Consider the following 20,591-nt stretch of genomic DNA (forward strand, 5'->3'; position numbering starts at 1 on the left):
TTTAATAGTAGGTTTATTTTTATTTCACAGGAAAGCTTTTATTTATTTAAATATAATTATATTGTAATTTTTTTCTTTTCTTAATACTGGTTCTCCAAACAGTACAGAACAAATGAAATTCAATGTGAGACACTGATGCACAAATCCAAAATACATACCATAAGAAATGCTTAGCACCATATCATGCTGTAGACAGTACAAATGAACCACATTGATTAATGATATTCACGTCTGTTAGTACAACATAAGAAACACCTCCTAGCTGATAATGAGGGCCACTTTTGGACCCTTTCAACACTTAAAGCCTATAGGAGGCAAATTATAAATAGGGGATCACTTTTGGATCCCATCTGGGGGTAGAATCTTATATTTTTTGTTTATTTGTAAAGATAAACTGATAGGCCACTCATGGGCCATATACGAAATATAAAAACAATTGCCATTAGCTAACCAACATGTGAATTCCAGACAGTAACCTCTCAGTAGTAAAACATAAAAAGTAAACTTTAAGAAGTAATTTGTACATAAGTGGATACAGAGAACTCTGGGCGGTGATCTTATATATAAAAATTACCTCATGAGTCAGGGCTTGCTCACCTGATACTACTATAATATAATAATTGAAGCTTAGGGCATCATTAGAAATAAAAGTTCTATAGCTGAGTCATCTTAAGTCAGCAATCAGTATAAAAGAGTAGAACTATAGTGAAGATCTCCAACCTCAATATATTTGTGTCCAGTGCAGCTTTAGAAATTACCTTTGAGAGTCTGGAATACATAGGTTTGCAATAAGTATTTAAAAATTTTTTTTTTTGGAAAGTTCTAACTCTATTGATTTCTTATTTTCTTCACTATGAGGGAACCCTAATGGGCTACCCATGCACCATAAATTTAGTTCTATAGATAAAGTTATGCAGGGTGATTCAAAGACCCAAAATGTGTACGACTTTCAGGTTACATAAACAGGATCTGTTTATCTTCAGAACAAATAACTTTATGAATACAGAACCCCCCTCTTCCTCTGGGAGCACTACTTAACTATATAGCTAAAAGGATTACCTATATGGGTGAATATTAATATGTGACTATGGCAGAGAGCGCAGTTTCTATCTCCTGAATTTAATAAGGTCTCCCCAGGACTTTCAATATCAACTGTTTTAGGCATAGGAGGCCACTTTAAATACTCGCTCTCCATTACCCCACAATATCTGCAAAAGTATATACACCCAAAGGGCACATAGAGTAAACCCTCAGTTCCCACCTCCTAAGCTTAAGAAGGCCTTTCTTGGACCTTTAATATAAACTATATGACACATGGGAGGTTTATTCAGATGATAGGGCCATTCTTGGATCCTTGATTCTGAAACTAGTATGTTGTTCCATACTGTAGTTATACAATTGAGAGAAATATGCAAGTCAGAGCTTAACAAGTATATAAAACATTTATACTATAAATTATTAAAAATAAAATACGGAATTGTCCGATTCAGTCACTAAGGAAGGTCCATATTAATTACAGTAATGCTCTAGCATACTAAAATGGTAACTAGCATCATGCAAACTAAATACTGTGTAGAGGAAAATAAGCTTTCTTTAGTGCTCTATATCAATTTTACCTTATTGGTTAGAGAGCTAGCTAGGTAGAATATATTTGTGGAGTAATATCAACCACACATAAAACAATAGATCTTCCAGTCATGTTGACAGAAATGTATGATACTGCATCCCCAAACATATGCATTATAGATTATTTACATTATGGGCTATATTTTAACAGGCCTAAAGTATACCTATGGTGTTTCCTACACCGTAGGAAGAATAGTTTGTAAGTATAAAACCTGTAGCTATATGCTGGGTCTGGGCATGCATTCCAGCTCCTCTGAAATACCCTTTACCCCTTACCTTAAGCAAACAATGCTGCTGGATAAACAATAATAAGCACAAACTTTAGGGATTACATGCAGGATAAATACAATGGCAGTACTAATATGAATCAGCTAACAAAATATACTGCCCCCACACATCTATATACAGAGAGCCATCCATGTAGGAAAGATAAACGGCACAATAGCTTTAACCCAGTGTAATTGCTAAATTATAATACTCAGCATCAGGCTAAGAAGTAATAATTACGAGGAACATAAGAGATCTCTCTAGCTGGGCCAAGCATGGTACAGAAATCTCTGTACTTATCCGATGCCTACACGCTGATGCAGAAAGACCTTGCAAGTATATCTGGGTAAGTCCCGTAAGCCGTAACTCACAGTTCTGAATGGGACTCTAGGCTCTTTAAAGTCACTAATCAGTCCACTTTCCCACGAAGAAAAGAGCCGATAGCTCAGAGAAGTTGCCTCTTCATAGCCGTCATCAGAGCTGCCAGGTCAATGATACTATGTCCAAAGGCAGCAGAGCTGCACACGAGGGAGCCAGCCGCTCTCCCCCACACAACTCTGTGAAGCAAAATGCAGATATCTCGGCAGCCCTCGAAAGGGCAGCTGTGGTATGTGTTGTTTAGCTGGCACTGAGCAGTAGAGGATCCTCGGCCCCTTCCTGTGTAAAGCATGTATGTAGGAAAGTCACACTTTTGCAAGCCAACTGATTCACAAGCCTCTCCCATTTTTTCTTTTTCTGCTTCTCTAGCCTATAGCTGCTCTATCTCCCGGTAGGGAGGCTGCTCCATGCTTATATCAGTGTAAGTAAGTGGAGCAGGAGTTTTGTTGGTAGCGTGTAATGGAACATCCCCTCTCTCTGTCATATTGCGGCATAGCTCTGTAAGGCTATCAAGCCTGGCGCATATTTTGTACTCGAAATCCTCCATGAGGGATTGGAAGATAGTGCACAGCTCCTCCATAGTAGCATATGCAAGCAAGCAAGCAAGCAATAACATAGATATATAGTGGACCAAAAAGCTTAAAACTATTCCTGGTCTGTATAGATAGGACAACGTTGTCAGATTAACAGATACCTTCCATCTGTTCAGCCCGGCAGACCCGGGGGGTGGTGTTGAATCTGTAGTAGGCCACCACCAAGATCTCAACGGTCCAGACCAGGCCCCAAGAGACGGAAAATCACATAAAAAGATATATAGTCCTGCTCGGTACACATTCATAGGTTTGATAGTATCGCTTCTATATGCAGGTGATACAGGATTCCAATGATAATTGGTGGATTATCACATAATCTCTTGCAGCTTCAGGTATTGCAGCCTGCCATGGCTGCATCCAGAACACGCCCCCCGTTATATTGTAATTTTAATTCAAAGTTAGGGGGTGTTAGGTTTAGGGGTTAATAGTTTAATTTAGTTAATAACTTTATTATAGTGTCGGCAATGTCGGAGAGCGATGGAATAGGGGTTAATATCTTTTTATTAGTGTCGGCGATGTTGGGAGCGGCAGATTAGGGGTTAATAATTGTATTTAGGGGTGTTTAGACTTGGGGTTTATGTTAGGGAGTTAGGTTTAAACATTTTTCTAATACTCTCTCCCCATTGATGTCTATGGGGGAAAGCGTGCACAAGCACATCAAATCAGCCCTTGGCTTCTGTGCGGTATGGAGCTTATTGCCACCATATCCCACACACAAGGAGGCTTTTTAGTAACTCGTAATGGCAGCGCTATGGAGGGTGAAATAACGCAACTTTTTGGCATTATGTTCGCACCCTGTTTAGCGCAAAACTCATTATCTAGATGATAGTTATTTTATACCAATTAACACCAAAATACCATCCTCTTTTGTTCTTTTGTTCTGTGATGTGTGTATCCATTTCCTTTGTTCTTTTGGTATCCTTTGTATTTAGAGTAAACTTAATTAGGTTCATGAGCAGCAAAGAACTACTAGTAACTAACTGAACACATTGAGGCCCCGATGATCATTAGTGCTGCAAGCCGGCGATTTATTTAAAAAGGGATCCGACGTGATGACGAGAATGCCAGTGAATTATTCAAAAGTGTCGATATTACTCTTTAAAGGCAGCATCTCAGAGGGACTTTTTTTAATACATCGCAATTGGTGGTGATGCTGGTGAATATATTCCAAGCAGCATAGGCACCGATATTGGTGATGTAAAATAAAGGATCCCTTTTAAATATATAGTACCGAGCCTAATAACTATACCTATGTAAAACTAAACTGCCATCACCCGCTACCCCAAACTAACACTACTTAACCCCTATACTGCCAATAGCTCACCCCAATAAACTTTATACCCTATTATCCCCTATACTGCCAATAGCCCACCGCAATGAACTTCTTAGCCTCGTATCCCCTATACCACCAATAGCCAACTGCAATAAACTTCCTAATCTCTTATACCTTATACCACCAATAGCCCCCTGCAATAACCCTACAGTACTTAAGCCCTGTACTGCCAATACCCCTTAACATATTAACCCCTATACCACAACAACTCCCCAACTCAAACTACCTCTACACTACTTTACTACATAACACCTAACCTCCTATCTCTAAGCTAAAACCCCCTAAGTTACAAAAAATGACAAGCACTAAATTTAAATTTTTTAAAAAAAACTATCTAAAATAAAATTAACACAGTTATGCCTAAACTAAGGACCCCCTTTAAAAAAAAACTGCCCAGGTTATATAGTTAAGAAGTGTAGCGGTAGCGGTAGTTTGCACTGGAGGATTGTGGTGGCATAGGGGTTAATAGGTTAGGGGTTTATTGCGTTAGGGGGTTGTGGCAGTGTATGGGGTTAATAGGTTTTGGGTTGGTTAGGTCTTTAGGTTATAGCAGATTCGGGGTTAATAGTGTAGGTTGCACTATGGGGTGAGGGGGCCTAAGCGGTTTATAGTTTATTTTAGTATTGAATTTCTATCCAATGTTAAAATGATATGTTTATGTTTAAAATAATAAAATGATCAATCAAAAATAACTACACTCTAAAATATATACTTAAAATAATATACATTACAATGCATATAAAAATAGTATCATATAGTTGTAATAGGGAGATTTTTTTTTTGTATACTTTATTAGTCAGGGAGATTGCAGACATTACAAAGGTGCAGACATTCTGTGGGAGTTAGCCGTGCATTTCAGGGGGAGTAGAAGGAAGACATGACGTAGCTGTAGGCGGTTTTAGGGAGTTAGGTGGGCATTTCAGGAAAGTGTAGCTAAGACTTGACATAGGAGTGTAGCTAAGACGTAACGTAGGTGTAGGCGGTATTAGGGAGTTAGCTCGGCATTCCAGGGGGAGTATAGCTAGAGTATGACATAGGTTTAGACATTCTGTGGGAGTTATATGGGCATTCCAGGGTGATTATCCTGTACTTTGATTGGGATACATCATCAGCAGTGTGATATATTCCAATCTCTGAAGTACAGGTTACCTTTTCAGTGACGAGACTTACAGTGTGAGACAGGTAGTGTAGGTGTAGTTGCAGTAGGCTCACACAGGCATTATTTGAAGAGTTCCGACACAGAAAACATGTTTGGTTTCAGTGAGTGCACTATCTGTGCTGTGTACGAACACTTCAAATATGGCCCCCCGCCCACAGAAAGTGCAGACAAGTGGCAATGTCGGAGACGTTTAGCTGAGGTAGCGCTTGCCATTATATCCTATGGGAGACACATCACCACTCATCGTCCATCCCCTTTTTTAGAAAATATCATCAGACCGACGGACTGCAAGACCAACGAGCCCAGATGGGAAGTTTCTCATCAGTCGGTCAATGCTTTTAACCCCTTGAGTGCTAATGACGGTTCTGAGCCATCACAAATTATCTCAGTCAGGTGCTAATGACAGCTCAGAGCCATCACTAGCACTCTCCCACTTTGAGGGAGATCTGGGGGCTCCCACCGGCTCCTACACCGGTGATCTGGCCTGCATAGTAACAGGCATCGCCAGGGCTTCACATTATGCATGGTGATGACGTCACCGCGCAACTTTATTTAACATGAACAATGTTAAATATAGGAGCAGGGGGCATGCTGCTTAGAAGCCTGTATCTCAGGCATCTAAGCAGCTACAGACCCCCAAGACCCACTGTTGGAAAGGTAATCGACTAACCTTTCCAACAGTGTAAGTCTTGGGCATCTGAAAAAATGAAAAAAAAAAGTTTAAAAAAAATATTTAAAAAAAATACAAAATAACCCCCCCCCCCGCCTTAAAAAAACCTTAGCACCCAGGTGGGAAAGTGCTTAGTACTCAAAGGGTTAATATAGGAGCCCTAGTGAGCCAGTGTCAAAAGGCATATACATGCAGACACAACTCACCAGCTCGCTCTAAGCAGTGCATGTCATTATTGAGAGGCCCAGCTCTAGCATGATTGGTCATGTGAGAACAGGGCACGGCGTGTTATAATAAATGCAGGCAGGGATCAATGGTTGTCTACTGCCCACTCACCATGAATGAGAATAATAAATTGAGCCTACTGTGATAAACGTGAATGTAATTGTTTTGATAAAAATTTCAATTGAGCATGCACAAAAACCTTAAATATTTTAATAGAAGCCCAAAAACAGTCAAAACGTGTCATGCAGAATTGGTCAAATCAGGTTTTCAAATGTAAATGTCTTAGAAAATGTAAACAATAATTTAAAAACTGATGCAAAAAGTACATTCTGATGGATTGAAAAACCTTTGCTGAACTCCCCAGATACATCACTACCCACTGCTCCCACTTTCCCACCCCTGATCCCCTTGACTCTGCCCCTTGCATCTCTGTCCTGGGTACTCTCTAGCAAAGTTGAGAAATATGTAATACTGTTGATGAGGGCTCTATATAAGCAAAGCATCTAATTAGTTAACATTGTGCAAAGTCATTAGAAATAATTTAAACATTTTTTTTTTATCTGATGGATTGGAACCTGTTCATATAGCCCTTCTAGCATATTGGATTAGGCCCCACGGTTAAAATACAATAAATACATAAAATCTGAATTTTACTTTGATACTGAAATATTAGAGTCAAAAAGAATCACAAGTCAAAATCTGTATCCATGGAAAAAAAAGTGGCAAACATGTACAAGCAAGCCTGCAAAAGGGACAGCGAGTAAAGATTTATTCCTGAGTGGTACAAAATATTGAACTAAAAATAACATTAAAGATAAAATTTGCTATGAGTCTCAAGCTGTTATATTCCCAGGGGCTGGGTTTGTGAAAGGCTCAGTTGGTTTCTTCTGTTCTTTTGTCGTCTTTTTTTTTTTAATATTTCATACACTTTCCTACAATCATGTTTAGTATGAACTGTCATTTATATTTCATCCTGCTCTTAAATGAATGTTGGAATATCTCAAACTGAGAGATGCGGCCAGCACTTCTTAACAGAAACAAAGTAAGTTGAGGGGTGAGATTTAATGAGGACTGATGTTTAATGTAGGTCTTGTGTACTTATGTTTTTCTGTCATGTATTTTGCCTGGAAACTGATTTGTTATTTTATAGTTTTTGTGACATAATGATGAGGTGTGCCATCAGCACAGCATCCATTTAGTAGGACGTTGATGTGTTTTCAAACTGAATGACTTCAGAATTGCAGAATTCTGACCTAAGGGTTAGATGTTTACCAATAAAACATGTATCACTATGAAATGCATTGTCTTGTGCTCTTGTATGATTGCTTTCAAGAAGAAACTTATGAAAAATTAAACTACTCACAGGTAATGTTTCCTTTCAGTTTTTCCTAAAGCAACCTATTTTGTCTCTAAAGGATTCAGTAATATTTAATTAAATGGATTTTGGAAAGTAGAATAAGCACCCTTTTAGCATACTGATATTGAAATATACTACTACTAAATATACATATAACTGATTCTATTTATTCAATATTAACATTATTTTAATATATATATATATATATATATATATATATATATATATATATATATATATATATACAGTCATGCATTGTATGTTTTAAGAGTTAATATTTCCACTTAGAGTTAGAAAACTAATATCAAATTATAGAAGAAAGCTGCCCTTCTTTCCAGAAAAGTGGATGATTCTGGAAAAGACTTCCAGAGATGGTAAGAACAAATAATATAAGGATATTCACAAGCTATGTAAATAAGATAGGGAAAGTTGTATCATAACTATGGTTCGTTACTGTATTTTGACATTTTAATGATAAAATGATTGTTTTCCTTGAGCTTCATTACTAAATGTTTCAGAATAAGGGATGTTAATATCTGAATATTGTATGTAACTTTCACAAATTTAGATGTAATTTTTAAAATTTACATTTGACTCCTTTAGACATACTTTGAATCAAATTTCAGATTTTACATAACTATTCCAATCTTGCATTCAGTATGAGGAAAGTTGACAATTCTAGGTAAAAAGAGATGCTGAAATCACAGAATACAGTTATTTGTTTAAAGCAAATTAATGTAAACAACATAACATGTCTAATCATTTAGTCCTATTTATGATCAGTAAAGTTGATACATTTAAGGTTGTAATCTGTCCTTGGAAACCTTTAGTGAAATACTTGGCATTTGCGCTTGCTCACCGTCTGTTTGATGTCACATCTGACTCTGACCTCCCACCTATTACATTACTCTCTACAATTTGCAACCAGATACCAATTATTATAGCCCTTTTTTTATTATGATTACATTGTTGGCACAGGTAACTGTGCTCGACTTTGGCTTTTTACAAGTTGAAAGTAAAAAGTTTTTGCTCCTGTGTTAACCCGACGCATGCAAAAAGCCGAAGTTACAATAATAATCACTGCCAACACCCGGTCGCATTTTCTCAAGTCCACAAACCTGACATGAAAATATTAATATTTCACATTCCAATGTTCTTTACTTACAAGAATATGTTCCATTTATTCATAAATACTTATTTCTACATATATCTGATGGTATTTTGGTACGATATACAGTATATATATATATATATATATATATATACTGTATATATATATATATATATATATATATATATATATATATATATATATATAATTATATATAGGTATAGATATATAAAGATATACTGTATATACAGTAGGAATATCTATTTAAAAATACTTAGAACATATTCACGTATGTGAAGAACATGCAAAACTGGTAACAATTAATCGTCACCACTCAAGGGGGCGCAATAGAAACCCAATGTTAAAAACCATATATTAAAAAACAGTAATTTGATATATACCACATATATAATATACAAAAATTAGAACAAATAAACACACCAGTACTTATACTATATACTCAAGTAGCAAGTCCTAGAGGATAGTCCGTAGTTGTGGGTATATTACCAGTTGTTTAGTTCTAACCTCCAATGATGTCTCAGTCCTCTACTGGTGTCACTGTTGTTGAATGGCAGCTGCTCCTTCCCAAACAGAAGTCCAGACAGATCTAAGAAAATGCAGAAAACAGAAGGGTGCCTCCTAGTGTAATATAGTACAGACTATATACATATGCTCAGATGTGATCGGCAGGTACTCACAAGTATAGCAGCACCCACTCGTGCTTAGTTACACCTACTGGGATCTCTCAGTGTCCCAGCTCACTGCTTCAGGGATCTCACACACTCCTCCGTCCAGGGTGTTTGCTCCAAACAGAAAAACTCAGGCTCTCAGTCAAGTGAAATATAACAATTCACTTTATTAAAATCCAATATAAAAAACACATATATTGGATTTTAATAAAGTGAATTTTTCTGTTTGGAGCAAACACCCTGGACGGAGGAGTGTGTGAGGTCCCAGGAGCATATGTATATAGTCTGTACTATAGCACACTAGGAGGCGCCCTTCTGTTATCTGCATTTTCTTAGATATGTGAAGAAAATATTGCATAAATATGTTTTTTCATGTTTTCAGCTGCTTGACTGCAAAGGGCTACAATGCACTTACATTGCACTTGCATATTACATATAAAATATTAAGAAACATTTATATAAATTATTACAAATTATTAAACATACTGTAAAATATTTTTTCTTTTCTCCTACTTTTTGTATCTTTGTCTCTCTTTTAATCTCTCACATTCTTGGGCATTTTGCCATCTCTTACTAGCTTGTTTATGTCTGCCTCCAGCTCCAACCCTCTCCCTTGCTGTTTCTCCAGCTACTTACTCTCTGCCTCCTATTTCTTTCTCTCTAAATCTCTCCATCAGGTTTCTATAGGTATCTATAATTTTTTTCTCCTTATGTTCACCAGCAAGCAGAACTTCAAGCAATAGTAATATGATTACTAACAAACACAGAAAGCAGCTACTTACAAAATGCCATCTTCGGATTTATCACAATCGTTTAAAAAACGTATCTAATGATTATCAAAAGAAAAGCAACATTAAATTGATAAAAAATGTCAAAATTAAAATGTGCATGTGTATCTCAGTTTTCAATAGAAGCATTTTTGCAATATACTTTCATTAGCAAAAATGCTTCCAATAAAAGTTATTACTTTTTTTTATAAGCAAATGCACATGCGCTGTTAGGGCCTGTGTACCAAAATATTCTAACATTACACCTTCTCGGAGAGTCAGCAGTATGTATTACACAAATTAAGTCATGCACACCACCGCCAGCTATCTGACCTTAAATACTGGTGCACGGACCCTCACAGAATATGAGCGTACTAAAGACATTTTTTGTTAATGGAAGTATATTGCAAAAAATGCTTCTTTTCAAAATTGAAATGTACCCATGCACATTTTAATTTTGATGTTTCAATCCCTTTAAAGTCTAGGCGCATTTTCATCAATAAATCACTTTATACTTTTTTCTAAAGGATTGTAATCAACAACTATATCAGGAAAATCTAAAACAAACAATTCTAAAAAAAAGGGCATAAAAAAGTTATAGGGGCATGTTAATCAAGCTCCGTATTCTCCATAACTTGTACACCTGCTCTGAGGCCGCAGACTGAAATCAATGTGATGATTCAAAAGAGAATCAATAGGTAAAAAGTTCATATAAGGATATGTGTATTCTTGTTGAGACTTCTGTGACTCTTGTGACTCTTTGTATCCTTGGAGTTTCTCAAAGAAAAGGAGAAAGAAATAGCAACATAGTGTAATTCTGTAATGATTGTCAGAAATGTATCAAGCTTGTGGCCAAATGCCTACTCACATGTACTTGAGCTTACGACCAAGCTCAGGGAAATGCGCACACCCACTTTATACTGATAGGTAAACAGTACTCTCACGGCAATGCAATATATAAAAGATTTATTTAAAATACAGTAAAAAGCGTCACAAATGCTATACAAAACACCTTATACAGAGGTTAATAGAGCCATATATATGGATATTTGCTCACAAAAGTCAACTCCACTGCAGGATGCAAGCGGATTCAGGCAGCAGAAACTTAACCGCTGCACAGATCAACCTGACCCCAGATGGGAGTGGCTCCTCCTGCCAGTGTATCAGCAAGTGTACAGACGCACAGGAGAGTAAAAAAGTTCCAAAAGTTAAGACAATCGTTTCGCTTAACAAGCTTTTTCAAGAGGTCAGGTTGAACTGTGCAGTGGTTAAGTCAGGTCAGGTTGAACTGTGCAGCGGTATCCAAGGATACAAAGAGTCACAAGAGTCACAGAAGTCTCAACAAGAATACACATATCCTTATATGAACTTTTTACCTATTGAATCTCTTTTGAATCATCACATTTATTTTCACATTTGTTTTGGTTTGTGATGTTTGGTATATTTTTATATTACGCAGACTGAAATCAACCCGATTGCCGCTGATTGGCCGCAAATCTGCAGGGGGCAGCATTGCACCAGCAGTTCACAAGAACTGTTGGTGCAATGATAAATGTTGACAGCGTTTGCTGTCGGCATTTATCGATGTGCGGCGGACATGATACGCTACTTTGTATTATGTCCACTCGCACATTGATAAATATGCCCCATTGTGTAGCAGCTGCTCCTAAACAGTGTTGAAATCAAAAATTGATTTTGCCTTTTTTTCAGCACCAAAATCAGCACCACATGCAAATGCTAGGTGCCAATCTTTGAGTTATATATGGGCCCTGATTGCTATTTACACTTTTCTAAACACACTTTTTATTGCTTGAAAATGATTAGTGCTCTCTAGCATATTTTTGTTATTCCCTATTGAGCTAGAAGCTATTGCAGACAATTTTAAAAGATAATTCACCTATGTGTGGGAGAAACATAGGGTAATAGGTACCTACTATCATATTTGATAATAATTTTCTTGTGTACATAAACTTTGGGGTCAAGTTTTCTAACTCCTGCTAAACATTGTGGAACAGCTATTTTTTTTCCTCATGGGTTAGATGGAATTTATAAAGCACACCAATATGTTTGCGTTTGTCTTATGACAGCTGCTAATTTAAATTCTGCACACCATTGGCTACTGCCTTTTACACCCACCTAGACACAGGTCACTGCTAATTTAGAATACCCTTATCAAATGGAGAATTATGTTTTTTTCTGTACTAGATAAGGCCACTTTCATAAGGTGTGGAAGCCATAGATAAACTTGAACTATATTTTTAATTATGTAGCAGGAGTCTGGAGATTCTTTGTTTCTTTCATGTAATTAGCAAGAGTCCATGAGCTAGTGACGTATGGGATATACATTCCTACCAGGAGGGGCAAAGTTTCCCAAACCTCAAAATCCCTATAAATACACCCCTCACCACACCCACAAATCAGTTTTACAAACTTTGCCTCCCATGGAGGTGGTGAAGTAAGTTTGTGCTAGATTCTACGTTGATATGCGCTTCGCAGCAGGCTGTAACCCGGTTTTCCTCTCAGAGTGCAGTGAATGTCAGAGGGATGTGAAGACAGTATTGCCTATTTGAATTCAATGGTCTCCTTCTACGGGATCTATTTCATAGGTTCTCTGTTATCGGTCGTAGAGATTCATCTCTTACCTACCCTTTTCAGATCAACGATATACTCTTATATATACCATTACCTCTACTGATTCTCGTTTCAATACTGGTTTGGCTTTCTACTACATGTAGATGAGTGTCCTGGGGTAAGTAAGTCTTATTTTCTGTGACACTCTAAGCTATGGTTGGGCACTTTTATATAAAGTTCTAAATATATGTGTTTAAACATTTATTTGCCTTGATTCAGGATGTTCATATTCCTTATTTCAGACAGTCAGTTTCATTATTTGGGATAATGCATTTGAATAATAAATTTTTCTTACCTTAAAATTTGACTTTTTTCCTGTGGGCTGTTAGGCTCGCGGGGGCTGAAAATGCTTCTTTTTATTGCGTCATTCTTGGCGCGGACTTATTTGGCGCAAAAAAAATTTTCTTAGTCATTTCCGGCGTCATACTTGTCATCGGAAGTTGTTTGTATTTGCGTCATTTTTTTGATGTTTTTGCACCAAAGATGTCGGCGTCACTGGATGTGGCGTCATTTTTGGCGCCAAAGCATTTAGGCGCCAAATAATGTGGGCATCTTTTTTGGCGCTAAAAAATATGGGCGTCATTATTGTCTCCACATTATTTAAGTCTCATTGTTTATTTGCTTCTGGTTGCTAGAAGCTTGTTCATTGGCATTTGTTCCCATTCCTGAAACTGTCATTTAAGGAATTTGATCAATTTTGCTTTATATGTTGTTTTTTCTATTACATATTGCAAGATGTCTCAGATTGACCCTGGATCAGAAGCTACTTCTGGAAATTTGCTGCCTGATGCTGGATCTACCAAAGTTAAGTGCATTTGTTGTAAACTTGTGGTAACTGTCCCTCCGGCTGTTGTTTGTGATGAATGTCATGATAAACTTGCTAATGCAAATAATATTTCCTTTAGTAATGTCCCATTACCTGTTGCTGTTCCATCAACATCTAATACTCAGAGTGCTCCTGTTAACATAAGAGATTTTGTTTCTAAATCCATTAGGAAGGCTATGTCTGTTATTCCTCCTTCCAGTAAAAAAAAAAAAAAAAAAAACTTCTCATTTATCAGCTGAATTTTTAAATGAACATCATCATTCTGATTCTGTTTCTGATGATGATTTCTCTGGTTCAGAGGATTCTGTTTCAGAAATTGACACTGATAAATCTTCATATTTATTTAAAATGGAATTTATTTGTTCTTTACTTAAAGAAATCTTAATTGCCTTAGAAATAGAGGAATCTGGTCCTCTTGATACTAAATCTAAACGTTTAAATACGGTTTTTAAACCTCCTGTAGTTATTCCGGATGTTTTTCCCGTCCCTGATGCTATTTCTGAAGTAATTTCCAGGGAATGGAATAATCTGGGTAATTCTTTTAATCCTTCTAAAAGGTTTAAAAAATTGTATCCTGTGCCATCTGACAGATTAGAGTTTTGGGACAAAATCCCTAAAGTTGATAGGGCTATCTCTACTCTTGCTAAATGTACTACTATTCCTACGGCAGATAGTACTTCTTTTAAGGATCCTTTAGATAGGAAAATTGAATCCTTTCTAAGAAAAGCTTATTTATGTTCAGGTAATCTTCTTAGGCCTGCTATATCTTTGGCGGATGTTGCTGCAGCTTCAACTTTCTGGTTGGAGGCTTTAGCACAACAAGTAACAGATCATAATTCTCATAGCATTGTTAATCTTCTTCAACATGCTAATAACTTTATTTGTGATGCCATCTTTGATATCATTAGGGTTGATGTCAGGTATATGTCTTTAGCTATTTTAGCTAGAAGAGCTTTATGGCTTAAAACTTGGAATGCTGATATGTCTTCTAAGTCAACTTTGCTATCCCTTTCTTTCCAAGGTAATAAATTGTTTCAGGAACGGTTTCTGTTTGGAAACCATCTCCAGTCTGGAATAAATCCAAGCCTTTTAGAAATCTAAAGCCAGCTCCCAAGTCCACATGAAGGTGTGGCCCTCATTCCAGCCCAGCTGGTAGGGGGCAGATTACAATTTTTCAAAGAAATTTTGATCAATTCGATTCACAGTCTTTGGATTCAGAACATTGTTTCACAAGGGTACAGAATAGGTTTCAAGATAAGGCCTCCTGCAAGAAGATTTTTTCTTTCTCGCGTTCCAATAAATCCAGTGAAGGCTCAAGCATTTCTGAAATGTGTTTCAGATCTAGAGTTGGCTGGAGTAATTATGCCAGTTCCAGTTCTGGAACAGGGTCTGGGGTTTTACTCAAATCTATTCATTGTACCAAAGAAGGAGAATTCCTTCAGACCAGTTCTGGATTTAAAAATATTGAATCGTTATGTAAGAATACCAACATTCAAAATGGTAACTATAAGGACTATTCTGCCTTTTGTTCAGAAAGGATTTACAAGATGCATATCTGCACATTCCGATTTATCCAGATCATTTTCAGTTTCTGAGATTCTCTTTTCTAGACAAGCATTACCAGTTTGTGGCTCTGCCGTTTGGCCTAGCAACAGCTCCAAGGATTTTTACAAAGGTTCTCGTGCCCTTCTATCTGTAATCAGAGAAAAGGGTATTGTGGTATTTCCTTATTTGGACGATATCTTGGTACTTGCTCAGTCTTCACATTTAGCAGAATCTCATACGAATCGACTTGTATCGTTTCTTCAAGAACATGGTTGGAGGATCAATTTACCAAAGAGTTCATTGATTCCTCAGACAAGGGTAACCTTTTTAGGTTTCAAGATAGATTCAGTGTCCATGACTCTGTCTTTGACGGACAAGAGACGTCTGAAATTGGTTTCAGCTTGTCGAAACCTTCAGTCTCAATCATTCCCTTCGGTAGCCTTATGCATGGAAATTCTAGGTCTTATGACTGCTGCATCAGACGCGATCCCCTTTGCTCGTTTTCACATGCGACCTCTTCAGCTCTGTATGCTGAACCAGTGGTGCAGGGATTATACAAAGATATCACAATTAATATCTTTAAAACCGATTGTACGACACTCTCTGACGTGGTGGACAGATCACCATCGTTTAATTCAAGGGGCTTCTTTTGGTCTTCCAAGCTGGACTGTGATCTCAACGGATGCGAGTCTGACAGGTTGGGGAGCTGTATGGGGGTCTCTGACAGCGCAGGGGGTTTGGGAATCTCAGGAGGCGAGATTACCAATCAACATTTTGGAACTCTGTGCGATTTTCAGAGCTCTTCAGCCGTGGCCGCTTCTAAAGAGGGAGTCATTCATTTGTTTTCAAACGGACAATGTCACAACCGTGGCATATGTCAATCATCAAGGAGGGACTCACAGTCCTCTGGCTATGAAAGAAGTATCTCGAATACTTGCATGGGCGGAATCCATCTCCTGTCTAATTTCTGCGGTTCACATCCCAGGTATAGACAATTGGGAAGCGGATTATCTCAGTCGCCAGACTTTACATCCGGGCGAATGGTCTCTTCACCCAGAGGTATTTCTTCAGATTGTTCAAATCTGGGGACTTCCAGAAATAGATCTGATGGCTTCTCATCTAAACAAGAAGCTCCCCAGGTATCTGTCCAGATCCAGGGATCCTCAGGTGGAAGCAGTGGATGCATTGTCACTTCCTTGGAAGTATCATCCTGCCTATATCTTTACGCCTCTAGTTCTTCTTCCAAGAGTGATTTCCAAGATTCTAAAGGAGCGTTCGTTTGTTCTGCTAGTGGCTCCAGCATGGCCTCACAGGTTTTGGTATGTGGATCATGTTCGGATGGCTACTTGCCAACCGTGGACTCTTCCGTTAAGACCAGACCTTCTATCGCAAGGTCCTTTTTTCCATCAGGATCTCAAATCATTAAATTTGAAGGTATGGAGATTGAACGCTTGATTCTCAGTCATAGAGGTTTCTCTGACTCCGTAATTAAAACTATGTTACAGGCTCGTAAATCTGTGTCTAGGAAGATATATTATCAAGTCTGGAAGACTTACATTTCTTGGTGTTCTTCTCATCATTTTTCTTGACATTCTTTTAGAATTCCTAGAATTTTACAGTTTCTTCAGGATGGTTTGGATAAAGGTTTGTCTGCAAGTTCCTTGAAAGGACAAATTTCTGCTCTTTCTGTGCTGTTTCACAGAAAGATTGCTAATCTTCCTGATATTCATTGTTTTGTACAGGCTTTGGTTCGTATAAAACCTGTCATTAAGTCAATTTCTCCTCCTTGGAGTTTGAATTTGGTTTTGGGGGCTCTTCAAGCTCCTCCGTTTGAACCTATGCATTCGCTGGATATTAAATTACTTTCTTGGAAAGTTTTGTTTCTTTTGGCCATCTCTTCTGCTAGAAGAGTTTCTGAATTATCTGCTCTTTCTTGTGAGTCTCCATTTCTGATTTTTCATCAGGATAAGGCAGTGTTACGAACTTCATTTACATTTTTACCTAAGGTTGTGAATTCTAACAACATTAGTAGAGAAATTGTGGTTCCTTCATTGTGTCCTAATCCTAAGAATTCTAAGGAAGATCGTTGCATTCTTTGGATGTAGTTAGAGCTTTGAAATATTATGTTGCAGCTACTAAGTCTTTCCGAAAGACTTCTAGTCTATTTGTTATCTTTTCCGGTTCTAGGAAAGGCCAGAAGGCTTCTGCCATTTCTTTGGCATCTTGGTTAAAGTCTTTGATTCATCATGCTTATGTTGAGTGGGGCAAAACTCTGCCTCAAAGGATTACAGCTCATTTTACTAGGTCAGTTTCTACTTCCTGGGCGTTTAGGAATGAAGCTTCGGTTGTTCAGATTTGCAAAGCAACAACTTGGTCTTCTTTGCATACTTTTACTAAATTCTACCATTTTGATGTGTTTTCTTCTTCTGAAGCGGTTTTTGGTAGAAAAGTACTTCAGGCAGCTGTTTCAGTTTGATTCTCCTGCTTAAAATTTCAGTTTTTTCATTATAAAGATTAAAACTTTTGATTTGGGTTGTGGATTATTTTTTCAGCGGAATTGGCTGTCTTTATTTTATCCCTCCCTCTCTAGTGACTCTTGCGTGGAAGTTCCACATCTTGGGTATTCATTATCCCATACGTCACTAGCTCATGGACTCTTGCTAATTACATGAAAGAAAACATAATTTATGTAAGAACTTACCTGATAAATTCATTTCTTTCATATTAGCAAGAGTCCATGAGGCCCACCCTTTTTTTGTGGTGGTTATGATTTTTTTGTATAAAGCACAATTATTCCAATTCCTTATTTTTTATGCTTTTGCACTTTTTTCTTATCACCCCACTTCTTGGCTATTCGTTAAACTGATTTGTGGGTATGGTGAGGGGTGTATTTATAGGCATTTTGAGGTTTGGGAAACTTTGCCCCTCCTGGTAGGAATGTATATCCCATACGTCACTAGCTCATGGACTCTTGCTAATATGAAATAAATGAATTTATCAGGTAAGTTCTTACATAAATTATGTTTTTCCCACTTCATTTGGGTTTCTGATATTTCCCATTGTGGCCTATATTATAACAATATCTACTTTTGCTCTACTATACCAGCTTTGAACAAAATTATTATTGTATAATTCACTATACTTTTACAATGTATATACCTTTAAGGGAAACAGAAGCCTGATCTGATTTAATAGACACATATTTTCCTATTGCTTATAAAGGGTAACTATAAACAAATGGGATAAAAACAGACAATATTTATAAGTTTTCTATCCCATAAAGGACACTGATCATTGCTATATAAAGCATTTTTAGTAAACAATATATTTTTACTTCAGTATTTAGGAACCTTAAGATAACACATTAATTAAAGGGACATGAAACCCACATTTTTTCTTTCATGATTTAGAAAGAGCATGCAATTTTAAACAACTTTCTAATCTACTTCTATTATCTAATTAGTTTTATTCTCTTGATATTTTTTTGCTGAAAAGCATATCTAGATAGACTCAGTAGCTGCTGATTGGTTCCTGCACATAGAAGCCTCATGTGATTGGCTCACCCATGTGCATTGCTTTTTTTTCAACTAAGAATATCTAAAAAATGAATAAAAATAAGTAATATAAATAAATTGTATTGTTGTTTAAATTTGTATTCTCTATCTGCATAATAAAACATTTTGTTAGGGTTTAGTGTCCCGTTAAGATTACTCTCTACCATACAAAGCACCTCAAATGAGTTAATATAATTTTGTATCTGTGTGATCCACTAATATTTTTATATATTTTCTCTATTAAATGAAGGCTATGAGGCCTATTTATCAAGCCATCAACCGTAAATACATTGGAATTCCGCAGCGTAATTGTGGCAAGCTTGATTCGCCTTATTTATCAAAGCCTACAGACCAGCAAAAGTTGAAATTTGTGACGTAACATAAGATCCGCTGGTCTCAGTCCGATATAGATCGATGCTTACGTCCTTACAGATGTTCCGAATACAAATTCGGCACTATCTGACAACTTTTGCAAGTTATCAATCTTCTAACAGGTACGTTCGCCACTATTCCGACCCAGCGTACCTGGTTTTCAATCCGCCACCCTGGAGGCCACGGATGCCATAGAAATCAATGGGAGTCTGAAAGCAGCGAAAGCTTATGTTCGATGCTGCCAGATATCCCATTGATTTCTATGGTAGAATAAAAGTTACGTTTACACATAACACCCTAACATAAGCCCCAAGTCTAAACACCCCTAATCTGCTGCCCCAACATTGCCGCCACCTACATAATATTATTAACCCCTATTACGCCGCTCCCGGACCCCACCGCCACTAAATAAATATATTAACCCCTATCCCGCTGCTCCCGGACCCCGCCACAACTAAATAAAGTTATCAACCCCTATCTTGCCGCTCCTGGAGCCCTCCGCAACTAAATAAAAGTATTAACCCCTATCCCGCCGCTCCCTGACACCGCTCCCCGACAACTAAATAAATGTATTAACCCCTATCCCTCCACTCCCGGACCCCACCGCTTCTAAATAAATATATTAACCCCTATACTGCCGCTCCCAGACCCCTCCGCAACTAAATAAATGTATTAACCCCTAAACCCCTGGCCTCCCACATCACTACCACTTACTAAACCTATTAACCCCTAAACCCCTAAACTGCCAGCCCCCCACATCACCATAAACTAAATTAACCGATTAACCCCTAATCCTAACAACCCACTAGCTTTACATTAAAATTACATCATCCCTATCTTATAACAAAATTTAAACTTACCTTTAGAATTAAAATAAACTATATTAAACTACTAATTAACCTACCCAAACTATTATACTAAAAATATATTAAACTATATTAAACTATTCATTAATCTACCCTAACTATTATCCTACAATTACATTAAACTATATTAAACTATTAATTAACCCGTGGCCGACGGACACTTGGCCGAAGGACATTTGGCCGATGGACATTTGGCCGAAACACAAGTGGCTGTCAGATAACAGTCCGGCCACGAGATAGATAGATTTGATAGATAGATAGATACATAAATTAGATAGATAGATCAATAGATGCAATAGATACATTTGATAGATACGATAGATAGATAGATAGATAGATAGATTTGATAGATAAATAGATAGATTTGATAGATAGATAATTTCCCAGACAGAGAATTACAAAACGTGCGCCCTGGGACCCATGGTAAGGTTCCCAGAGGCAGTTGCGGCGCCTGAGGCTCTGATTAGAACAGAGCACTCTGAAACGTATCTGCCCTCGGCCGAAATCGGAACATTCTTTAGCTTTCTGTCTGTCAGCCAAATGTCCGTCGGCCAAATGTCCGTCTGCCAAATGTCCTTCTGCCAAATGTCCTTCTGCATTTTGTCAGAGCACCTAATTAACC

The sequence above is a fragment of the Bombina bombina genome, chromosome 1 (assembly GCF_027579735.1).
Source record: "Bombina bombina isolate aBomBom1 chromosome 1, aBomBom1.pri, whole genome shotgun sequence".
In the NCBI taxonomy this organism is placed as follows: domain Eukaryota; kingdom Metazoa; phylum Chordata; class Amphibia; order Anura; family Bombinatoridae; genus Bombina; species Bombina bombina.